Genomic DNA, 24,323 nt, shown 5'->3' with positions numbered 1-24,323 from the left:
TGTATAGTGTACCACCGTGTAGTTGGATAGTACACTACTGTGTAGTTGTACAGTGAACTACTTTGAAGTTGTATAGTGTACCACCGTGTAGTTGGAGAGTACACTACTGTGTAGTTGTACAGTGAACTACTGTGAAGTTGTATAGTGTACCACCGTGTAGTTGGATAGTGCACTACTGTGTAGTTGTATAGTGAACTACTGTGAAGTTGTATAGTGTACCACCGTGTAGTTGGATAGTGCACTACTGTGTAGTTGTATAGTGAACTACTGTGAAGTTGTATAGTGTACCACCGTGTAGTTGGATAGGTCACTACTGTGTAGTTGTATAGTGAATTACTGTGTAGTATAGTGCAGCACCATGAGGTATAATGCTCGACTGTGAAGTATATTGTGCCTCTGTAAGGTATAGTGTACTACTGTGCATTTGTATAGAGCACTATTCTTAAGTTGTTTATTGCACTACTGTGTGAGTTGTATAGCGCACCACTGTAAATTACAGTGCACTACTGTTTAGTTGTATAATGCACCACTGTGAGGTATGTTGTACTATTGTGAAGTGTAGTGCGCCACTGTGAGATATAGTGCGTTAATATGTAGTTTATAGTTCACTACTGTGAAGTTGTATATTGCACTACTGTGTACTTGTGTAGTTCAACAGGTTGAAGTATAGTGCACAAATGTGTAGTTGTATTGTGCAACACTGTACATTTGTATAGTGCATTACTGTGTATTTGTATGATGCACCACTGTGTAGTTGTATAGTGCAATACTGTGAAGTTCTACAGTAAACTACTGTGTAGGTTCATTGTCCACCACTGTGAAGTATAATACACCACTATGTAGTCATATAGTGAACCACTGTATAGCAGAATAGTGCACCACTGTGTAGCTGTGTAGTGCATCACTTTGAAGTATAGTGAACCACTGTGAAGTATATTGCTCCACTATGAAGTATAGTGAACCACTGTGAAGTTATGTAGTGCACTACTGTGTAGTTGTATAGCACACTACAGGGTAGTTGCACAGTGAACTACTGTAAAGTTCCATAGTGCACTACTGTGTAGTTTAGCAAACCACTGTGAATATGTATAGTGCACTACTGTGTAGTTGTACAGTGCACTAGAGGGTGGACTGAGGGCCCTGAATCTGCACTCTCTAGAAAAGCGTAGAATTAAAAGGGATATGATTGAGGTGTATAAATGGAAAACAGGAATAAATGAAGGGGATGTAAATAGTGTGCTGAAAATATGTAGCCATGACAGGACTCGCAGCAATTGTTTTAAGTTGTGATGAATGGTTTTGAAAACCGACAAGTTGAAGAATTGAGACACTTATGCAACACATGTGTTGCATAAGTGTCTCAATTCTTCAACTTGTCGGTTTTCAAAACCATTCATCACATCTGTCAGACACTGCAACATCATGGAATCTTGGTACAAAGACTTCAACGCTTGCCCAAACCTTTGGACGATGACCTACTTACATTAGTGGCAGGTCCCACTAAGATCCCGCCTCCTCCTGCTTCAACTCATCTCACCGCAGTATATAAGCCACCTCTCTGGCCCTATGCTGCACTTACTACAAGAGTGATGGACTGAACACATCGAATCCAGGTTGAGGGACTGATTACCTGTTTTAAGTTGGAAAAAATCAGATTTAGGAAGGATATAGGAAAGCACTGGTTTGGATGAATCTTATTGAAGCTAGCTGGCCCAGTGGCTAACGTGACGGTCTGGAGTTTTGAGACTCTCTGAACCATACCCCCGGCCGGGACTGAACCCGCGGTCATAGAGTCTCAAAACTCCAGCCCGTCGCGTTAGCCACTAGACCAGCTAGCCACGGGTTCAATCCCGGCCGGGGGTATGGTTTATTTGCAATCGTGTCATTACGATTTCTTGAGTCATGTTGACGGCAGTGAAGGGACTTGAGCTAGAGTTCGTCACGGCCACGCTAGCTGGAGATTCGTCTGTAAAAACTTGCATTTGTGGTCACAGTGGTGCCTGTGCTAACCTTCCTATGGTGTAGAAATATACCTAGTTGGATGAATCTTATTGTGGCTAGCTGGTCTAGTGGCTAACGCGACGGGCTGGAGTTTTGAGACTCTATGACCGCGGGTTCAATCCCGGCCGGGGGTATGGTTTATTTGCAATCGTGTCATTACGATTTCTTGAGTCATCTTGAGACTCTCTGATCGCGGGTTCTATCCCCGCCCTTGGTATGGTTTGTTTGCAATCGTGTCATTACGATTTCGTGAGTCTTGGTTATGAGTGGAACAAACTCCCGAGTACCGTCATAGAAGCTAAGACATTGTGTAGTGTTAAAAATAGGTTAGATAAATATGAGTGGGTGTAGGTGGATGAGAGTTGGACTTGACTAGCTTGTGCTAATAGGACTGATGCCGTGCTCCTTCCTCAAGTAGATGTGACCTGGACTTGACTAGGTTGGGTCAGTGGCATAAGCCGGTAGGTGACTGAACACTACTGTGTCACACTATTGAGTGTCACACTACTGTCATTCCACTGGATGTCGCACTACTGAGTGTCACACTGCTGAGTGTCACACTACTGTCACACTACTGAGTGTCACACTACTGTCACACTACTGTCACAGTACTGAGTGTCACACTACTGAGTGTCACACTACTGTCACACTACTGAGTGTCACACTACTGTCACACTACTGTCACAGTACTGAGTGTCACACTACTGAGTGTCATTCTACTGGATGTCGCACTACTGAGTGTCTCACTACTGAGTGTCTCACTACTGTCACACTACTGTCACAGTACTGAGTGTCACACTACTGAGTGTCATTCTACTGGATGTCGCACTACTGAGTGTCTCACTACTGAGTGTCACGCTACTGAGTGTCACACTACTGAGTGTCACACTACTGAGTGTCACGCTACTGAGTGTCACACTACTGAGTATCTCACTACTGAGTGTCACGCTACTGAGTGTCACACTACTGAGTGTCTCACTACTGAGTGTCTCACTACTGAGTGTCACGCTACTGAGTGTCACACTACTGAGTGTCTCACTACTGAGTGTCTCACTACTGAGTGTCACGCTACTGAGTGTCACACTACTGAGTGTCACACTACTGAGTGTCACGCTACTGAGTGTCACACTACTGAGTATCTCACTACTGAGTGTCTCACTACTGAGTGTCTCACTACTGAGTGTCTCACTACTGAGTGTCTCACTACTGAGTGTCACGCTACTGAGTGTCACACTACTGAGTGTCACACTACTGAGTGTCACGCTACTGAGTGTCACACTACTGTCACACTACTGAGTGTCACACTACTGAGTGTCACGCTACTGAGTGTCACACTACTGAGTGTCACACTACTGAGTGTCACACTACTGAGTGTCACACTACTGAGTATCACACTACTGAGTGTCACACTACTGAGTGTCACACTACTGAGTGTCACACTACTGAGTGTCTCACTACTGAGTGTCACACTACTGAGTGTCACACTACTGAGTGTCACACTACTGAGTGTCACACTACTGAGTGTCACACTACTGAGTGTCACACTACTGAGTGTCACACTACTGAGTGTCACACTACTGAGTGTCTCACTACTGAGTGTCACGCTACTGAGTGTCACACTACTGAGTGTCACACTACTGAGTGTCACACTACTGAGTGTCACACTACTGAGTGTCACACTACTGAGTGTCACACTACTGAGTGTCACACTACTGAGTGTCTCACTACTGAGTGTCACGCTACTGAGTGTCACACTACTGAGTGTCACACTACTGAGTGTCACACTACTGAGTGTCACACTACTGAGTGTCACACTACTGAGTGTCACACTACTGAGTGTCTCACTACTGAGTGTCACACTACTGAGTGTCACACTACTGAGTGTCACACTACTGAGTGTCACACTACTGAGTGTCACACTACTGAGTGTCACACTACTGAGTGTCACACTACTGAGTGTCTCACTACTGAGTGTCACGCTACTGAGTGTCACACTACTGAGTGTCACACTACTGAGTGTCACACTACTGAGTGTCACACTACTGAGTGTCACACTACTGAGTGTCACACTACTGAGTGTCACACTACTGAGTGTCACACTACTGAGTGTCTCACTACTGAGTGTCACGCTACTGAGTGTCACGCTACTGAGTGTCACACTACTGAGTGTCACACTACTGAGTGTCACACTACTGAGTGTCACACTACTGAGTGTCACACTACTGAGTGTCACACTACTGAGTGTCTCACTACTGAGTGTCACGCTACTGAGTGTCACACTACTGAGTGTCACACTACTGAGTGTCACGCTACTGAGTGTCACACTACTGAGTGTCACACTACTGAGTGTCACACTACTGAGTGTCACACTACTGAGTGTCACACTACTGAGTGTCACACTACTGAGTGTCACACTACTGAGTGTCATTCTACTGGATGTCACATTACTGAGTGTCACACTAGTGAGTGTCACACTACTGAGTGTCTCACTACTGAGTGTCACACTACTGAGTGTCATTCTACTGGATGTCGCACTACTGAGTGTCTCACTACTGAGTGTCACGCTACTGAGTGTCACACTACTGAGTGTCACACTACTGAGTGTCACGCTACTGAGTGTCACACTACTGAGTATCTCACTACTGAGTGTCACGCTACTGAGTGTCACGCTACTGAGTGTCTCACTACTGAGTGTCTCACTACTGAGTGTCACGCTACTGAGTGTCACGCTACTGAGTGTCTCACTACTGAGTGTCTCACTACTGAGTGTCACGCTACTGAGTGTCACACTACTGAGTGTCACACTACTGAGTGTCACGCTACTGAGTGTCACACTACTGAGTATCTCACTACTGAGTGTCTCACTACTGAGTGTCTCACTACTGAGTGTCTCACTACTGAGTGTCTCACTACTGAGTGTCACGCTACTGAGTGTCACACTACTGAGTGTCACACTACTGAGTGTCACGCTACTGAGTGTCACACTACTGAGTGTCACACTACTGAGTGTCACACTACTGAGTGTCACGCTACTGAGTGTCACACTACTGAGTGTCACACTACTGAGTGTCACACTACTGAGTGTCACACTACTGAGTATCACACTACTGAGTGTCACACTACTGAGTGTCACACTACTGAGTGTCACACTACTGAGTGTCTCACTACTGAGTGTCACACTACTGAGTGTCACACTACTGAGTGTCACACTACTGAGTGTCACACTACTGAGTGTCACACTACTGAGTGTCACACTACTGAGTGTCACGCTACTGAGTGTCACACTACTGAGTGTCTCACTACTGAGTGTCACGCTACTGAGTGTCACACTACTGAGTGTCACACTACTGAGTGTCACACTACTGAGTGTCACACTACTGAGTGTCACACTACTGAGTGTCACACTACTGAGTGTCACACTACTGAGTGTCTCACTACTGAGTGTCACGCTACTGAGTGTCACACTACTGAGTGTCACACTACTGAGTGTCACACTACTGAGTGTCACACTACTGAGTGTCACACTACTGAGTGTCACACTACTGAGTGTCTCACTACTGAGTGTCACACTACTGAGTGTCACACTACTGAGTGTCACACTACTGAGTGTCACACTACTGAGTGTCACACTACTGAGTGTCACACTACTGAGTGTCACACTACTGAGTGTCTCACTACTGAGTGTCACGCTACTGAGTGTCACACTACTGAGTGTCACACTACTGAGTGTCACACTACTGAGTGTCACACTACTGAGTGTCACACTACTGAGTGTCACACTACTGAGTGTCACACTACTGAGTGTCACACTACTGAGTGTCTCACTACTGAGTGTCACGCTACTGAGTGTCACGCTACTGAGTGTCACACTACTGAGTGTCACACTACTGAGTGTCACACTACTGAGTGTCACACTACTGAGTGTCACACTACTGAGTGTCTCACTACTGAGTGTCACGCTACTGAGTGTCACACTACTGAGTGTCACACTACTGAGTGTCACACTACTGAGTGTCACACTACTGAGTGTCACACTACTGAGTGTCACACTACTGAGTGTCACACTACTGAGTGTCATTCTACTGGATGTCACATTACTGAGTGTCACACTAGTGAGTGTCACACTACTGAGTGTCTCACTACTGAGTGTCACACTACTGAGTGTCATTCTACTGGATGTCACATTACTGAGTGTCACACTAGTGAGTGTCACACTAGTGAGTGTCACACTACTGAGTGACACACTACTGAGTGTCACACTACTAAGTGTCACACTACTGAGTGTCACACTGCTGAGTGTCACACTACTGAGTGCCACACTACTGAGTGTCACACTACTGAGTGTCACACTACTAAGTGTCACACTACTGAGTGTCACACTACTGAGTGTCACATGTACGTTATAACATCACTGACTGAGTCTGGCTCCAGATAATGACTCTCAGAGGGTCTTGGCATCACTGCCGAAATTAATTACATTTGAGATAAATTCTAATGGCGTTTTAATGACATTCTTAGCACCTCTAATTTGCGGAGGTGTAATTCCTGTCTCCATGTCCGTGTAGTGAACCAAGAACAACTGTCAACTTGTAACAGGAACAACCTGGTGACTTGGGTTAGTTGAACAATTAAAATCTGATAAAACTTCCTTCAGTCTCTGAAGGAATACCGATAACATTGATAAGAAGATAAGACACAACTTTACTTCAGGAGCACAGATTATCCTGTCAAATGGAGGACAATAATGAGCTCTGAGATGAACAGACTCAATTAACTTTTATGGCTGATAATGAGAGCATATACACAGTTTTAATCCTTTGGGAAAGAAACAACTTCGGCATCTATAAATTAAACTAAAAGAACTAAATCATGAAGGAATGAGAGAAAGATTGTTGAGATCAGGTTAGCATAAGTCTGAAACCAAGGTCACACTGTTAGTGTTTGCTGCATAACTAAGTGGATCAGTTAAGACTGCTGCATTATAGATTGGATGTTATTGGGCTGGAAAACTTAAGTGTGGGATCACATAGTCCCTCGTATCCTTGGTAATGTTAGACCGGTGCTGCTGTTGTTCTTCCATTGTTGTTTCTTATAAGTGAGTGTCGTTTACGATTACCAGTGGTACTCTTTTCTTGTACCTATACAATTTCAGATCATTATCTATCAAACTATTATACAAGGATAAGCAATGGAAAATAATTCTATTTAGATATCAAGCCTTCATTTAAGTAATGACGGTGATGTTGATATGTTCAGCGTATGAGGCTGTTCGTGTGAGAGAGAGAAGCAAGAATTACAACAATGAAACCTGTCTAATGCAATTAATAGGTGTCCTGTCAGCAGTGTAAGATCACTAAAGTCGCGGGAAAGGTAAGATAATGATACTTCTGTATGAGGGACGAAACTACAATAAATCGCGTGAGGGAGATATGTCAACACTAGCATCAGCCAGTAAACCTGTGCAATGGAATTTATGTTAAAGATACATTCTCCCTCGTACACAGCTTCAAGACCATGGCTTGGGTAGCAACTTTACAGCAACACAAACAAGCATATTTTATAACAAGCTTATTATGTAGCGTCATAGGTTAGCTAGTTCAATATTTTATGCAGCAAATGGCGCGCTTATATATAATGATGCTATAAATTCGTTTAGATAGCCTAGCATATGTATTAGCCGGAGGCGGTTTGCGTGAAGGAGGGAGTTGGTGCGTTTGGCCAGCATAACAATATTCCCAATGTACTCAATGCCTGAATATATATGGAAGCATGAACTTGCATATATATGCAAAAACGAGCCTCCCTCGCTCTCTGTGCTTACTTTGTCACGATGCCCAAACAAAAAGCTACCGAGAAGCAGTGTTCACTTGGACCAACTTGTGTAACATTACGAGGCGCTTCATACCTACTTCATTTGCATGGAAATTAGTTTGTTCCACAAGTGTTTGAAAATATCTTACAAGGAGTAATGATGTCGATACGAGTAAATATATTGTCATATAAATTAATGGCTAGGATAAACATGCAGGTGAAAGTACGTTCTTAAAGGAAAATATCCGCTTTCGTATGTAACAAGATGGGAAAAGGGAAATGGAGTACATTATTATTATTATAATCAAGGGGGAAGCGCTAAACCCGGAGGATTATACAGCACCTGGGAGGGGGGATGTGGAAGGCATTCAGGCTTAATTCGGGGAACTGGAGCACAGATCCAATTCCCTAAATCAAGAGCCCCTCACCAACATCAAGGAACCTTCCTTGAGGGGGAAATGGAGTACAACGCATCATTTATTGACATGTTTCGTCTGTCAGCCCAGAAGTCCATCTTCCACTCTGACAAGAAACTCTTTTGGTAAGTTTAAGAATAAAGCGATTCTCTCGAGTGAGTCTCTTCAAGATGTCGCCACATGATCAATGACAAGGGTAAATGAAAAGATCATATTTTCTTTAGTAAAATAGTTCATTGGGCAATATGCATAATAATCACATCTTTCACATTCACAAATATCTAGGAATAAGTCAAAGCAACTCTATACTAGCTAAACACAGTGGTAAGATAAACAACGACACAGTACTGGTCTAATAAAATAATTAATGTGTAGTAAACACTTTGGTCTACGCAACAATTATGGTAATCGTAAACGACACTCAGGTAAGACACATATGCAACAGTTAGACAACTTTATTCCGATACGTTTCGCCTACACAGTAGGCTTCTTCAGTCGAATACAGAAAGTAGGCAGGAACAGTAGAGATGTGAAGACGATGTAATCAGTCCATCACCCTTGAAGTCGTAGAATTTGAGGTTGTCAGTCCCTCAGCCTGGAGAAGTTCAGTTCCATAGTCAGGAACTATCTGAAGATCAAGCGACAGTGCGGAGACTTAAATACTGTCGGAAGGAGAGGTGCAGAGTAGTAGTAGTGAGAAGTGCTGGATCTGAGAAGGACATGACCTCTCAGTGGCTACATTCTCACTACTAGTACTACTCTGCACCTCTCCTTCCGACAGTATTTAAGTCTCCGCACTGTCGCTTGATCTTCAGATAGTTCCTGACTATGGAACTGAACTTCTCCAGGCTGAGGGACTGACAACCTCAAATTCTACGACTTCAAGGGTGATGGACTGATTACATCGTCTTCACATCTCTACTGTTCCTGCCTACTTTCTGTATTCGACTGAAGAAGCCTACTGTGTAGGCGAAACGTTTCGGAATAAAGTTGTCTAACTGTTGCATATGTGTCTTACCTAACAACCTGTCGGTATTGTATACCATTTTGATGTTCATCAAACGACACTCAGTTATAAGAAAAATAATGGAAGAGCAGCAGCAGCACCGGTCTAACATTACCAAGGATACGCGGGATTAATTTTGTGATCCCACACTTACATTCATTCTACAATGCAGCAATCTTAACTGATCCACTTAGTTATGCAGCAAACACTAACAGTGTGACCTTGGTTTCAGACTTATGCTAACCTGATCTCAACAACCTTTCTCTCTTTCGTTTATGATTTAATACTTCAGTTTAATTTATAGATGCCGAAGTTGTTTCTTCCAATGTGTATCGGTCCAATAGGTTCGGTGCTATTTCTTGTATGTGTGAATATGACGGAAGGGATAGAGTCAGAGGTGTCCCTGTTTGCAGACGATGTGATAGGCTGGATAGGCTGTAAGTCTGGTCTGGCAAATGGCTTCTGGGGTTTAACCTCAGCAAGTGCAAAGTTATGAAAATTGGGGAAGGACAAAGGAAACCACAGACGGAGTACAGCCTAAGAGGTAATAAGTTGCAAAACTCTCTCAAGGAAAAGGATTTTGGGGTAAGAATCATACCGAACACATCTATTTGAGGCGCACGTCAACTAAATAACTGCTGCAGCATACTGTCACCTGGCAAACCTGAGAATAGCGTTGTGACATCTAAGTAAAGATTCATTCACGAGACTATACACAATGTACGTCAGGCCCATATCAGAGTATGCAGCACCTGTAAGGAACCCCCACCTGGTCAAACATGTCAAGAAATTAGAAAAGTGCAAAGGTTTGCAACAAGACTAGTCCCGGAATTGAGGGATTTTTCCTATGAGGAGAGTTTACGGGAACTCCACCTGAAAACACTAGAAGACAGGAGGGATAGGGGACATGATAACAACATATAAAATACTGAGAAGATATAACAGGGTGGATACGGACAGAATGTTCAGAGATGTGACACAGCAACAAGGGGTCACAACTGGACGTTGAAAACTCAAGAATCATATGGATGTTAGGGAGTATTTCTTCAGCCATAGAGTTGTCAGGAAGTGGAACAATCTGGAAAGTGAAGTAGTAGAGGCAGGATAGATCTATACATAACTTTAAGATGAGGTATGATAAAGCTCATGGATCAGGGAGAGAGTGGACCTAGTAGCGGTCAGTGAAAAGGCGGGGCCAAGACCTATGAATCGACCCCTCCAACCACATTAGGTGAGTATACACACACACACACACACACACACACACATACACACACACACACACACACACACACACACACACACACACACACACACACACACACACACACACACACACACACACACACACACACACACACTAACCACTGCTAAACTGTGTACATTTGGAATGTCTTGCTGGTCACTACAACAACGCGTAGATCTCTCAGTTACCTGGACTTTGTAAATGACTCTTGTTTGATTTGGAATGTGTTGATAAAAGGTATTTAGCACACAAGCTGAGTGCTATACAAAGTGAAACATTTCTCATTTTTTCAGAGTAAAACACAAGGGGACACATTTGTCAAACAGACAAGAAGAGACATCCAGTTCAGTCTGGGAGACTGAGGCATGTAGAGCCTTGTGAATTTTTACATTGAAAATCTGTTGACAAAATGGTGTTGAAAACGTAAATCCTTCAACAAACTTCGCCTTTGACTACAGTATTAAAGAACGAGTGTGACATGCACACAAATATTTGTATGGAATTTACGTGAATGGATATTTGTGTCATTTATATATGCCTTTTATTATTATTATTATTATTATTATTATTATTATTATTATTATTACGGTGTTATTATTATTTTTTATTATTATCACATTGGCCGATTCCCACCAAGGCAGGGTGGCCCGAAAAAGAAAAATTTTCACCATCATTCACTCCATCACTGTCTTGCCAGAAGGGTGCTTTACACTACAGTTTTTAAACTGCAACATTAACACCCCTCCATCAGAGTGCAGGCACTGTACTTCCCATCTCCAGGACTCAAGTCCGGCCTGCCGGTTTCCCTGAACCCCTTCATAAATGTTACTTTGCTCACACTCCAACAGCACGTCAAGTATTAAACACCATTTGTCTTCATTCACTCCTATCAAACACGCTCACGCATGCCTGCTGGAAGTCCAAGCCCCTCGCACACAAAACCTCCTTTACCCCTTCTCTCCAACCTTTCCTAGGCCGACCCCTACCCCGCCTTCCTTCCACTACAGACTGATACACTCTTGAAGTCACTCTGTTTCGCTCCATTCTCTCTACATGTCCGAACCACCTCAACAACCCTTCCTCAGCCCTCTGGACAACAGTTTTGGTAATCCCGCACCTCCTCCTAACTTCCAAACTACGAATTCTCTGCATTATATTCACACCACACATTGCCCTCAGACATGACATCTCCACTGCCTCCAGCCTTCTCCTCGCTGCAACATTCATCACCCATGCTTCACACCCATATAAGAGCGTTGGTAAAACTATACTCTCATACATTCCCCTCTTTGCCTCCAAGGACAAAGTTCTTTGTCTCCACAGACTCCTAAGTGCACCACTCATCCTTTTCCCCTCATCAATTCTATGATTCACCTCATCTTTCATAGACCCATCCGCTGACACATCCACTCCCAAATATCTGAATACATTCACCTCCTCCATACTCTCTCCCTCCAATCTGATATCCAATCTTTCATCACCTAATCATTTTGTTATCCTCATAACCTTACTCTTTCCTGTATTCACTTTTAATTTTCTTCTTTTGCACACCCTACCAAATTCATCTACCAACCTCTGCAACTTCTCTTCAGAATCTCCCAAGAGCAGTTATTATTATTATTATTATTATTATTATTATTATTATTATTATTATTATTATTATTATTACTATTATTATTATTATTATTATTATTAGCAGTAGCAGTAGTAGTAGTTGTAGTAATGTACAATGTTATTTTTTACCTAATGTTGTGAAAGTTACTTTATTTCACTTACCTGGAAGGGCAATAGTAATAGTTAATGGTATTCTACTTTTTCATTGACTAACAGTTGTGTAAATACATGACAGGATGCCAGCACCACGCGGAGCTTCAGCAACCTGTTGCTCACTATTCTCAAGCTGATATTGCCTAGCAAGCTGGAGAGGAAATGGCTTCCTTACCTGTGCCACAACTGTCAGTCATCACCCCTGTATTGATTCATGCACTTTCGTCAGGTATTGTATGTGTGTGTGGATGAGAGATGTTTCTACTGAGGATCGCTCACCAACACTTTCAGTTTCTAGAAGTTTCTAGAAGACGCCAAGAGTGAGGGATGTTTATGTGATTCTGTTTGTCTGAGCTGGTGACTTCTTAGAGGTCTAACTCTTCTTTTCACTTCTCTTCTGACTTTTTATTTAATGATTTTGTATGTCTTCACAAAACTCTGATGGTGATTCAGTGTACCGGTTTTCTAGTGATTGTTTGAAACGGTTTACAAAACCAAAAATTAGATGAGTAAGAGATTCGTACAACACTTGTTATTTTTTACTCAGTAAATATGTCACCAACCAGTGACTATCAATCTAATACAGAGTTAGTTTGAGGTTATCATACTTGTATTAAGGCTGAACTGAACACTTATCTCTAAGATAAGGGACTAATTACGTCAAACTCCGTCTTCATATCTTCCATCGTTTCCACACTATTGAATACATAAAGTCATTGGTTGGCAATATTTTTACATAATGAGGACACCCAATTGCTGTACAAATGTCTCATTCATATCTTTTAATAATTGAGAACTTTCCTGTCCTGATGTCTTGCTGTCCAGAGTCTTGCTGAAGATTTATCGTCATTGTTGGCTGTGTGAGTACTATCACAGTCTGGGTTTATGGGACTTTCACTTTATATCATTATAATTAAAACTATATTGTGGTGTTGGAACTTTTGTACGTCCTCCTTAGGGAGCTTGATGATTCCTCCTGTTCTACCACGTTCGTGCTCACGTGTCACTGTGCTGGCTGCTATTTCACAATATTGTATCTACCGTTTTTTGGATAGGTTTTTCAGGGAGTTGTAAATATATGGATAATGTTTGGCTTATTTTACGCACGAAATGTTAATAACACGATTGCAAAATAATCATGACCTCTGAGTTCAAGTTCCACCTGTGTCGTGATCTGACTTATTTTCAATATATCATCATGTTCGTGTCACACTGTACAAAGAGCAAACAGTCATTTATTGTAAAGAGTTTTGTAAATACACTTAACTGTTTAAGAACTTGAGAATTGCGTTAAGATCATTGTGTTTTGTATTATTATGATCATTACTGATTTATTAATGTACTTATGTACAGGGAATGGGGGGAATTAAAAGAAAAAGAACCAAAATCCAAGGCATAAGAAACAAAACCAAAGAAAAGTAAAAAGGAAAGGGGAAGAAGGAGCAGAAGAAAAAGGAATCAGGTTAAGTCACGGGTGTTCTGAAGTTTGGAGCATTTTACATTGTAATGGGAGAGGAAGGCATCTACAGAGACGATGCCACGACTAAGATTCATACAAGGAAAATTGTGTATAAGGGAGGATTCAACAAGACGGCGACTGTGAAAGTCAGAAGTAGGGTAGACAGTTTTAGCAGAAGACCAGTCAATAGGATGATTGTGATCTTTGACACGATGTCGTCGTAAGCTCCTTTCTCCTATGTGCGGGTTATTTGTGTATTGTTCCAGTCACAGTATTGTGCCTTTTTTGCATACTGGTCTTTCATACTGAATTTAAAAGTATGTCGAATGAATCCCTTGTAATGCCACGGATTATAAATCATAATACACATCAATACTTGTATTAGAGATATCAGCCACAAGCAGTACGTTAACTCTCAGCTACCTCAAATATGCACCTTAATAACGAATATTAACTACTTTCTGTGTGTATTTCATTATAATTCAGCACAACTGTCTCATATTTAAAGGTGCACTTTCCACTTCCAAGTTATCATTTTGTGGTCATCTTGGCCGTTGAGTGACATTAGGAGGAGGAAAGGCTCACTGTGGCTATGACATTTTTATGGGAGTAATATCGTAGCCAAAGATTGATGTCCTTGTTGATGTGAAGAACTAGGAGGGTGAGAAACAGTGGTAAAAGCGGCTGCTTCTCTCTGTTAGATAACTACAGAATGCTACTTCTAATGATCTTTAAACATTCATACCTGTTGCATGCTACTTGGTGCAAAGTATAAATTCATAGATGTTTAAATTGTAGATGTTAATCCATTTTTGTTGAACGCGATAACTTGTGACTGCCTTGTTTAATCAGCAAAAATAAACTTCGCTGCTAACATTTAACTGCATTGTAATTTATTCATCATTCTTATATTCTTTACACTGATGAAGAGGGAGATTGGATTTATCGAATACTTCTCTGGGACCATGTGGTAGCTGAAACACGATCAAATTCTTTAAACCGTTGATCTTCGCATGATGTTTTCAACTTAGAGTCGACGGCTCTTACCTTATTAATTGGTTGAACTGGACAATTAATGCAGCAGTGAGGTTCCAGAACTGCTATATTCTGAACTGCTAGTTGACTGGTCGTGAGGGCATGCCAATGAGTGTGTGATAACGTTAAATATATTGTAACATAGTCAGCGCACGCCACATCTTCTAAAAGTTGGAAGAAAAAAACTACAAACACTTGAAGTTCCGCCTTTAAGGATACCTAAAAATCTCGTCCCGAGGGAAAGTCTCTGAATTGGGTATTTTGAACACAACAACGTGCTCTCTCCCTCTCTCTCTCTCTCTCTCTCTCTCTCTCTCTCTCTCTCTCTCTCTCTCTCTCAGAGCATTTTATTCTTATTTTCCAGAAAAAGGCTTTAAAAATGCGTAAGAAATGCTCTTTATGTACACTCAGACATTGATGAATAATGCAAAAGTCGATCAAAAGTATAAAGAATATTAGTGAAATTTTTCCCTCTTAACCTGAGTTGATTTGTAAGAGGTATTTTTATCACGTGTTACAATAGAGTATTTTGAAATGCTTCTACATTTATTTTTATAATTATTTTTATTTATGGAAAGTAGTAGGATGGTATCAAGCAACCACCCAGGGAGGTACTACCGTCCTGTGGTAGTAGGATGGTATCAAGCAACCACCCAGGGAGGTACTACCGTCCTGTGGTAGTAGGATGGTATCAAGCAACCACCCAGGGAGGTACTACCGTCCTGTGGTAGTAGGATGGTATTAAGCAACCACCCAGGGAGGTACTACCGTCCTGTGGTAGTAGTATGGTATCAAGCAACCACCCAGGGAGGTACTGCCGTCCTGTGGTAGTAGGATGGTATCAAGCAACCACCCAGGGAGGTACTACCGTCCTGTGGTAGTAGGATGTATCAAGCAACCACCCAGGGAGGTACTACCGTCCTCTGGTAGAAGGATGGTATCAAGCAACCACCCAGGGAGGTACTACCGTCCTGTGGTAGTAGGATGGTATCAAGCAACCACCCAGGGAGGTACTACCGTCCTGTGGTAGTAGGATGGTATTAAGCAACCACCCAGGGAGGTACTACCGTCCTGTGGTAGTAGGATGGTATTAAGCAACCACCCAGGGAGGTACTACCGTCCTGTGGTAGTAGGATGGTATCAAGCAACCACCCAGGGAGGTACTACCGTCCTGTGGTAGTAAGATGTATGAAGCAACCACCCAGGGAGGTACTACCGTCCTGTGGTAGAAGGATGGTATCAAGCAACCACCCAGGGAGGTACTACCGTCCTGTGGTAGTAGGATGGTATCAAGCAACCACCCAGGGAGGTACTACCGTCCTGTGGTAGTAGGATTGTATCAAGCAACCACCCAGGGAGGTACTACCGTCCTGTAGTAGTAGGATGGTATCATGCAACCACCCAGGGAGGTACTACTGTCCTGTGGTAGTAGGATGGCATCAAACAACCACCCAGGGAGGTACTACCGTCCTGTGGTAGTAGGATGGTATCAAGCAACCACCCAGGGACATACTACCGTCCTGTGGTAGTAGGATGGTATCAAGCAACCACCCAGGGAGGTACTACCGTCCTGTGGTAGTAGGATGGTATCAAGCAACCACCCAGGGAGGTACTACTGTCCTGTGGTAGTAGGATGTTATCAAGCAACCACCCAGGGAGGTAATACCGTCCTGTGGTAGTAGGATGGTATCAAGCAACCACCCAGGGAGGTACTACCGTCCTGTGGTAGTAGGATGGTATCAAGCAACCACCCAGGGAGGTACTACCGTCCTGTGGTAGTAGGATGGTATTAAGCAACCACCCAGGGAGGTACTACCGTCCTGTGGTAGTAGGATGGTATCAAGCAACCACCCAGGGAGGTACTACCGTCCTGTGGTAGTAGGATGGTATTAAGCAACCACCCAGGGAGGTACTACCGTCCTGTGGTAGTAGGATGGTATCAAGCAACCACCCAGGGAGGTACTACCATCCTGTGGTAGAAGGATGGTATCAAGCAACCACCCAGGGAGGTACTACCGTCCTGTGGTAGTAGGATGGTATCAAGCAACCACCCAGGGAGGTACTACCGTCCTGTGGTAGTAGGATTGTATCAAGCAACCACCCAGGGAGGTACTACCGTCCTGTAGTAGTAGGATGGTATCAAGCAACCACCCAGGGAGGTACTACTGTCCTGTGGTAGTAGGATGGCATCAAACAACCACCCAGGGAGGTACTACCGTCCTGTGGTAGTAGGATGGTATCAAGCAACCACCCAGGGACGTACTACCGTCCTGTGGTAGTAGGATGGTATCAAGCAACCACCCAGGGAGGTACTACCGTCCTGTGGTAGTAGGATGGTATCAAGCAACCACCCAGGGAGGTACTACTGTCCTGTGGTAGTAGGATGGTATCAAGCAACCACCAAGGGAGGTACTACCGTCCTGTGGTAGTAGGATGGTATCAAGCAACCACCCAGGGAGGTCCTACCGTCCTGTGGTAGTAGGATGTATCAAGCAACCACCCAGGGAGGTACTACCGTCCTGTGGTAGTAGGATGTATCAAGCAACCACCCAGGGAGGTACTACCGTCCTGTGGTAGTAGGATGGTATCAAGCAACCACCCAGGGAGGTACTACCGTCCTGTGGTAGTAGGATGGTATCAAGCAACCACCCAGGGAGGTACTACCGTCCTGTGGTAGTAGGATGGTATCAAGCAACCACCCAGGGAGGTACTACCGTCCTGTGGTAGTAGGATGTATCAAGCAACCACCCAGGGAGGTACTACCGTCCTGTGGTAGTAGGATGGTATCAAGCAACCACACAGGGAGGTACTACCGTCCTGTGGTAGTAGGATGGTATCAAGCAACCACCCAGGGAGGTACTACCGTCCTGTGGTAGTAGGATGGTATCAAGCAACCACCCAGGGAGGTACTACCGTCCTGTCGTAGTAGGATGGTATCAAGCAACCACCCAGGGAGGTACTACCGTCCTGTGGTAGTAGGATGGTATCAAGCAACAACCCAGGGAGGTACTACCGTCCTGTCGTAATAGGTTGGTATCAAGCAACCACTCAGGGAGGTACTACCGTCCTGTGGTAGTAGGTTGGTATCAAGCAACCACCCAGGGAGGTACTACAGTCCTGCCGTAATAGGTTGGTATCAAGCAACCACCAAGGGAGGTATTACCGTCCTGTCGTAGTAGGCTGGTAGACAGCAACCACCCAGGGAGGTACTACCGTCCTGTCGTAGTAGGCTGGTAGACAGCAACAACCCAGGGAGGTACTACCGTCCTGTGGTAGTAGGTTGGTGAACAACAACCACCCAGGGAGGTACTACCGTCCTGCCAAGTGAGTGTAAAACGAAAAGCTGTAATTGTTTTACATGACGGTAGGATTGCTGGTGTCTTTTTTCTGTCTCATAAACATGTATGATTTCAGGTATGTCTTGCTACTTCTACTTACACTTAGGTCACACTACACATACATGTACAAACATATATCTACACACCCCTCTGATTTTTTTTATTTTCTTACTAGTTCTTGTTCTTTTTTATTTTCTCTTACCTCCATGAGGAAGTGGAACAGAATTCTTCCTCCGCAAGCCATGCATGTTGTAAGAGGCGACTAAAATGCCAGGAGCTAGGGGATAGTAACCCCTTCTCCTCTATATATTACTAAAGTTAAAAAGAGAACCTTTTGTTTTTCTTTTCGATCCGCCCTTCCAGATTTTTATTTTTTTATATTTAATGATTAGAAGAAAATTAATTTCAGTATATTAAATATAAATAAATATTAGTAAATCTAAATTAAAGAAAATAAGTTATTTAAAGGAATACAAATTTTTAAGAGAATGTTGATGAGTGAGAATGATCAGTGGAGTTGAATGTTGCTGATGAGTGAGAATGATCAGGGAGATGAATGTTGCTGATGAGTGAGAATGATCAGTGGAGTTGAATGTTGCTGATGAGAGAAAATGATCAGTGGAGTTGAATGTTGCTGATGAGTGAGAATGATAAGTGGAGTTGAATGTTGTTGATGAGAGAGAATGATCAGTGGAGTTGAATGTTGCTGATGAGAGAGAATGATCAGTGGAGTTGAATGTTGCTGATGAGTGAGAATGATCAGTGGAGATGAATGTTGCTGATGAGAGAGAATGATCAGTGGAGTTGAATGTTGCTGATGAGTGAGAATGATCAGTGGAGTTGAATGTTGCTGATGAGAGAGAATGATCAGTGGAGTTGAATGTTGCTGATGAGAGAGAATGATCAGTGGAGATGAATGTTGCTGATGATTGAGAATGATCAGTGGAGTTGAATGTTGTTGTTGAGTGAGAATGATCAGTGGAGTTGAATGTTGTTGTTGAGTGAGAATGATCAGTGGAGTTGAATGTTGCTGATGAGTGAGAATGATAAGTGGAGTTGAATGTTGTTGATGAGTGAGAATGATCAGTGGAGTTGAATGTTGTTGTTGAGTGAGAATGATCAGTGGAGTTGAATGTTGCTGATGAGTGAGAATGATCAGTGGAGTTGAATGTTGCTGATGAGTGAGAATGATCAGTGGAGTTGAATGTTGCTGATGAGAGAGAATGATCAGTGGAGTTGAATGTTGTTGTTGAGTGAGAATGATAAGTGGAGTTGAATGTTGTTGATGAGTGAGAATGATGAGTGGAGTTGAATGTTGTTGTTGAGTGAGAATGATCAGTGGAGTTGAATGTTGTTGTTGAGTGAGAATGATCAGTGGAGTTGAATGTTGCTGATGAGTGAGAATGATAAGTGGAGTTGAATGTTGCTGATGAGTGAGAATGATCAGTGGAGTTGAATGTTGTTGATGAGTGAGAATGATAAGTGGAGTTGAATGTTGCTGATGAGTGAGAATGATCAGTGGAGTTGAATGTTGTTGATGAGTGAGAATGATAAGTGGAGTTGAATGTTGCTGATGAGTGAGAATGATCAGTGGAGTTGAATGTTGTTGATGAGTGAGAATGATAAGTGGAGTTGAATGTTGTTGTTGAGTGAGAATGATCAGTGGAGTTGAATGTTGTTGTTGAGTGAGAATGATCAGTGGAGTTGAATGTTGTTGATGAGTGAGAATGATCAAGGAGTTGAATGTTGTTGATGAGTGAGAATGATCAGTGGAGTTGAATGTTGTTGATGAGTGAGAATGATCAGTGGAGTTGAATGTTGTTGATGAGTGAGAATGATCAGTGGAGTTGAATGTTGTTGATGAGTGAGAATGATCAGTGGAGTTGAATGTTGTTGATGAGTGAGAATGATCAGTGGAGTTGAATGTTGTTCTTGAGTGAGAATGATAAGTGGAGTTGAATGTTGTTGATGAGTGAGAATGATCAGTGGAGTTGAATGTTGTTGTTGAGTGAGAATGATCAGTGGAGTTGAATGTTGTTGATGAGTGATAATGATAAGTGGAGTTGAATGTTGCTGATGAGTGAGAATGATCAGTGGAGTTGAATGTTGTTGATGAGTGAGAATGATCAGTGGAGTTGAATGTTGTTGATGAGTGAGAATGATCAGTGGAGTTGAATGTTGTTGATGAGTGAGAATGATCAGTGGAGTTGAATGTTGTTCTTGAGTGAGAATGATCAGTGGAATTGAATGTTGTTGATGAGTGAGAATGATCAGTGGAGTTAAATGTTGTTGATGAGTGAGAATGATCAGTGGAGTTGAATGTTGCTGATGAGTGAGAATGATCAGGGAGTTGAATGTTGCTGATGAGTGAGAATGATCAGTGGAGTTGAATGTTGCTGATGAGAGAGAATGATCAGTGGAGTTGAATGTTGCTGATTAGAGAGAATGATCAGTGGAGTTGAATGTTGCTGATGAGTGAGAATGATAAGTGGAGTTGAATGTTGTTGATGAGAGAGAATGATCAGTGGAGTTGAATGTTGCTGATGAGAGAGAATGATCAGTGGAGTTGAATGTTGCTGATGAGTGAGAATGATAAGTGGAGTTGAATGTTGTTGATGAGTGAGACTGATCAGTGGAGTTGAATGTTGTTGTTGAGTGAGAATGATCAGTGGAGTTGAATGTTGCTGATGAGTGAGAATGATCAGTGGAGTTGAATATTGTTGATGAGTGAGAATGATAAGTGGAGTTGAATGTTGCTGATGAGTGAGAATGATCAGTGGAGTTGAATGTTGTTGATGAGTGAGAATGATAAGTGGAGTTGAATGTTGTTGTTGAGTGAGAATGATCAGTGGAGTTGAATGTTGTTGATGAGTGAGAATGATCAGTGGAGTTGAATGTTGTTGATGAGTGAGAATGATCAGTGGAGTTGAATGTTGTTGATGAGTGAGAATGATCAGTGGAGTTGAATGTTGTTCTTGAGTGAGAATGATCAGTGGAGTTGAATGTTGTTGATGAGTGAGAATGATCAGTGGAGTTGAATGTTGTTCTTGAGTGAGAATGATCAGTGGAATTGAATGTTGTTGATGAGTGAGAATGATCAGTGGAGTTGAATGTTGTTGATGAGTGAGAATGATCAGTGGAATTGAATGTTGCTGATGAGTGAGAATGATCAGTGGAGTTGAATGTTGTTGATGAGTGAGAATGATCAGTGGAGTTGAATGTTGTTGATGAGTGAGAATAATCAGTGGAGTTGAATGTTGTTGATGAGTGAGAATTATCAGTGGACTTGAATGTTGCTGATGAGTGAGAATGATTAGTGGAGTTGAATGTTGCTGATGAGAGAGAATGATCAGTGGAGTTGAATGTTGTTGATGAGTGAGAATGATAAGTGGAGTTGAATGTTGCTGATGAGTGAGAATGATCAGTGGAGTTGAATGTTGTTGATGAGTGAGAATGATAAGTGGAGTTGAATGTTGTTGTTGAGTGAGAATGATCAGTGGAGTTGAATGTTGTTGATGAGTGAGAATGATCAGTGGAGTTGAATGATGTTGATGAGTGAGAATGATCAGTGGAGTTGAATGTTGTTGATGAGTGAGAATGATCAGTGGAGTTGAATGTTGTTCTTGAGTGAGAATGATCAGTGGAGTTGAATGTTGTTGATGAGTGAGAATGATCAGTGGAGTTGAATGTTGTTGTTGAGTGAGAATGATCAGTAGAGTTGAATGTTGTTGATGAGTGAGAATGATAAGTGGAGTTGAATGTTGCTGATGAGTGAGAATGATCAGTGGAGTTGAATGTTGTTGATGAGTGAGAATGATAAGTGGAGTTGAATGTTGTTGTTGAGTGAGAATGATCAGTGGAGTTGAATGTTGTTGATGAGAGAGAATGATCAGTGGAGTTGAATGTTGCTGATGAGAGAGAATGATCAGTGGAGTTGAATGTTGCTGATGAGTGAGAATGATCAGTGGAGATGAATGTTGCTGATGAGAGAGAATGATCAGTGGAGTTGAATGTTGCTGATGAGTGAGAATGATCAGTGGAGTTGAATGTTGATGATGAGAGAGAATGATCAGTGGAGTTGAATGTTGCTGATGAGAGAGAATGATCAGTGGAGATGAATGTTGCTGATGAGTGAGAATGATCAGTGGAGTTGAATGTTGTTGTTGAGTGAGAATGATCAGTGGAGTTGAATGTTGTTGTTGAGTGAGAATGATCAGTGGAGTTGAATGTTGCTGATGAGTGAGAATGATAAGTGGAGTTGAATGTTGTTGATGAGTGAGAATGATCAGTGGAGTTGAATGTTGTTGTTGAGTGAGAATGATCAGTGGAGTTGAATGTTGCTGATGAGTGAGAATGATCAGTGGAGTTGAATGTTGCTGATGAGTGAGAATGATCAGTGGAGTTGAATGTTGCTGATGAGAGAGAATGATCAGTGGAGTTGAATGTTGTTGTTGAGTGAGAATGATAAGTGGAGTTGAATGTTGTTGATGAGTGAGAATGATGAGTGGAGTTGAATGTTGTTGTTGAGTGAGAATGATCAGTGGAGTTGAATGTTGTTGTTGAGTGAGAATGATCAGTGGAGTTGAATGTTGCTGATGAGTGAGAATGATAAGTGGAGTTGAATGTTGCTGATGAGTGAGAATGATCAGTGGAGTTGAATGTTGTTGATGAGTGAGAATGATAAGTGGAGTTGAATGTTGCTGATGAGTGAGAATGATCAGTGGAGTTGAATGTTGTTGATGAGTGAGAATGATAAGTGGAGTTGAATGTTGCTGATGAGTGAGAATGATCAGTGGAGTTGAATGTTGTTGATGAGTGAGAATGATAAGTGGAGTTGAATGTTGTTGTTGAGTGAGAATGATCAGTGGAGTTGAATGTTGTTGTTGAGTGAGAATGATCAGTGGAGTTGAATGTTGTTGATGAGTGAGAATGATCAAGGAGTTGAATGTTGTTGATGAGTGAGAATGATCAGTGGAGTTGAATGTTGTTGATGAGTGAGAATGATCAGTGGAGTTGAATGTTGTTGATGAGTGAGAATGATCAGTGGAGTTGAATGTTGTTGATGAGTGAGAATGATCAGTGGAGTTGAATGTTGTTGATGAGTGAGAATGATCAGTGGAGTTGAATGTTGTTCTTGAGTGAGAATGATAAGTGGAGTTGAATGTTGTTGATGAGTGAGAATGATCAGTGGAGTTGAATGTTGTTGTTGAGTGAGAATGATCAGTGGAGTTGAATGTTGTTGATGAGTGAGAATGATAAGTGGAGTTGAATGTTGCTGATGAGAGAGAATGATCAGTGGAGTTGAATGTTGCTGATGAGTGAGAATGATAAGTGGAGTTGAATGTTGTTGATGAGTGAGACTGATCAGTGGAGTTGAATGTTGTTGTTGAGTGAGAATGATCAGTGGAGTTGAATGTTGCTGATGAGTGAGAATGATCAGTGGAGTTGAATATTGTTGATGAGTGAGAATGATAAGTGGAGTTGAATGTTGCTGATGAGTGAGAATGATCAGTGGAGTTGAATGTTGTTGATGAGTGAGAATGATAAGTGGAGTTGAATGTTGTTGTTGAGTGAGAATGATCAGTGGAGTTGAATGTTGTTGATGAGTGAGAATGATCAGTGGAGTTGAATGTTGTTGATGAGTGAGAATGATCAGTGGAGTTGAATGTTGTTGATGAGTGAGAATGATCAGTGGAGTTGAATGTTGTTCTTGAGTGAGAATGATCAGTGGAGTTGAATGTTGTTGATGAGTGAGAATGATCAGTGGAGTTGAATGTTGTTCTTGAGTGAGAATGATCAGTGGAATTGAATGTTGTTGATGAGTGAGAATGATCAGTGGAGTTGAATGTTGTTGATGAGTGAGAATGATCAGTGGAGCTGAATGTTGCTGATGAGTGAGAATGATCAGTGGAGTTGAATGTTGTTGATGAGTGAGAATGATCAGTGGAGTTGAATGTTGTTGATGAGTGAGAATAATCAGTGGAGTTGAATGTTGTTGATGAGTGAGAATTATCAGTGGACTTGAATGTTGCTGATGAGTGAGAATGATTAGTGGAGTTGAATGTTGCTGAAGAGAGAGAATGATCAGTGGAGTTGAATGTTGTTGATGAGTGAGAATGATAAGTGGAGTTGAATGTTGCTGATGAGTGAGAATGATCAGTGGAGTTGAATGTTGTTGATGAGTGAGAATGATAAGTGGAGTTGAATGTTGTTGTTGAGTGAGAATGATCAGTGGAGTTGAATG

The sequence above is a fragment of the Cherax quadricarinatus genome, chromosome 16 (genome assembly GCF_038502225.1).
Source record: "Cherax quadricarinatus isolate ZL_2023a chromosome 16, ASM3850222v1, whole genome shotgun sequence".
Taxonomy (NCBI): domain Eukaryota; kingdom Metazoa; phylum Arthropoda; class Malacostraca; order Decapoda; family Parastacidae; genus Cherax; species Cherax quadricarinatus.
This window is presented reverse-complemented; position numbering follows the sequence as displayed.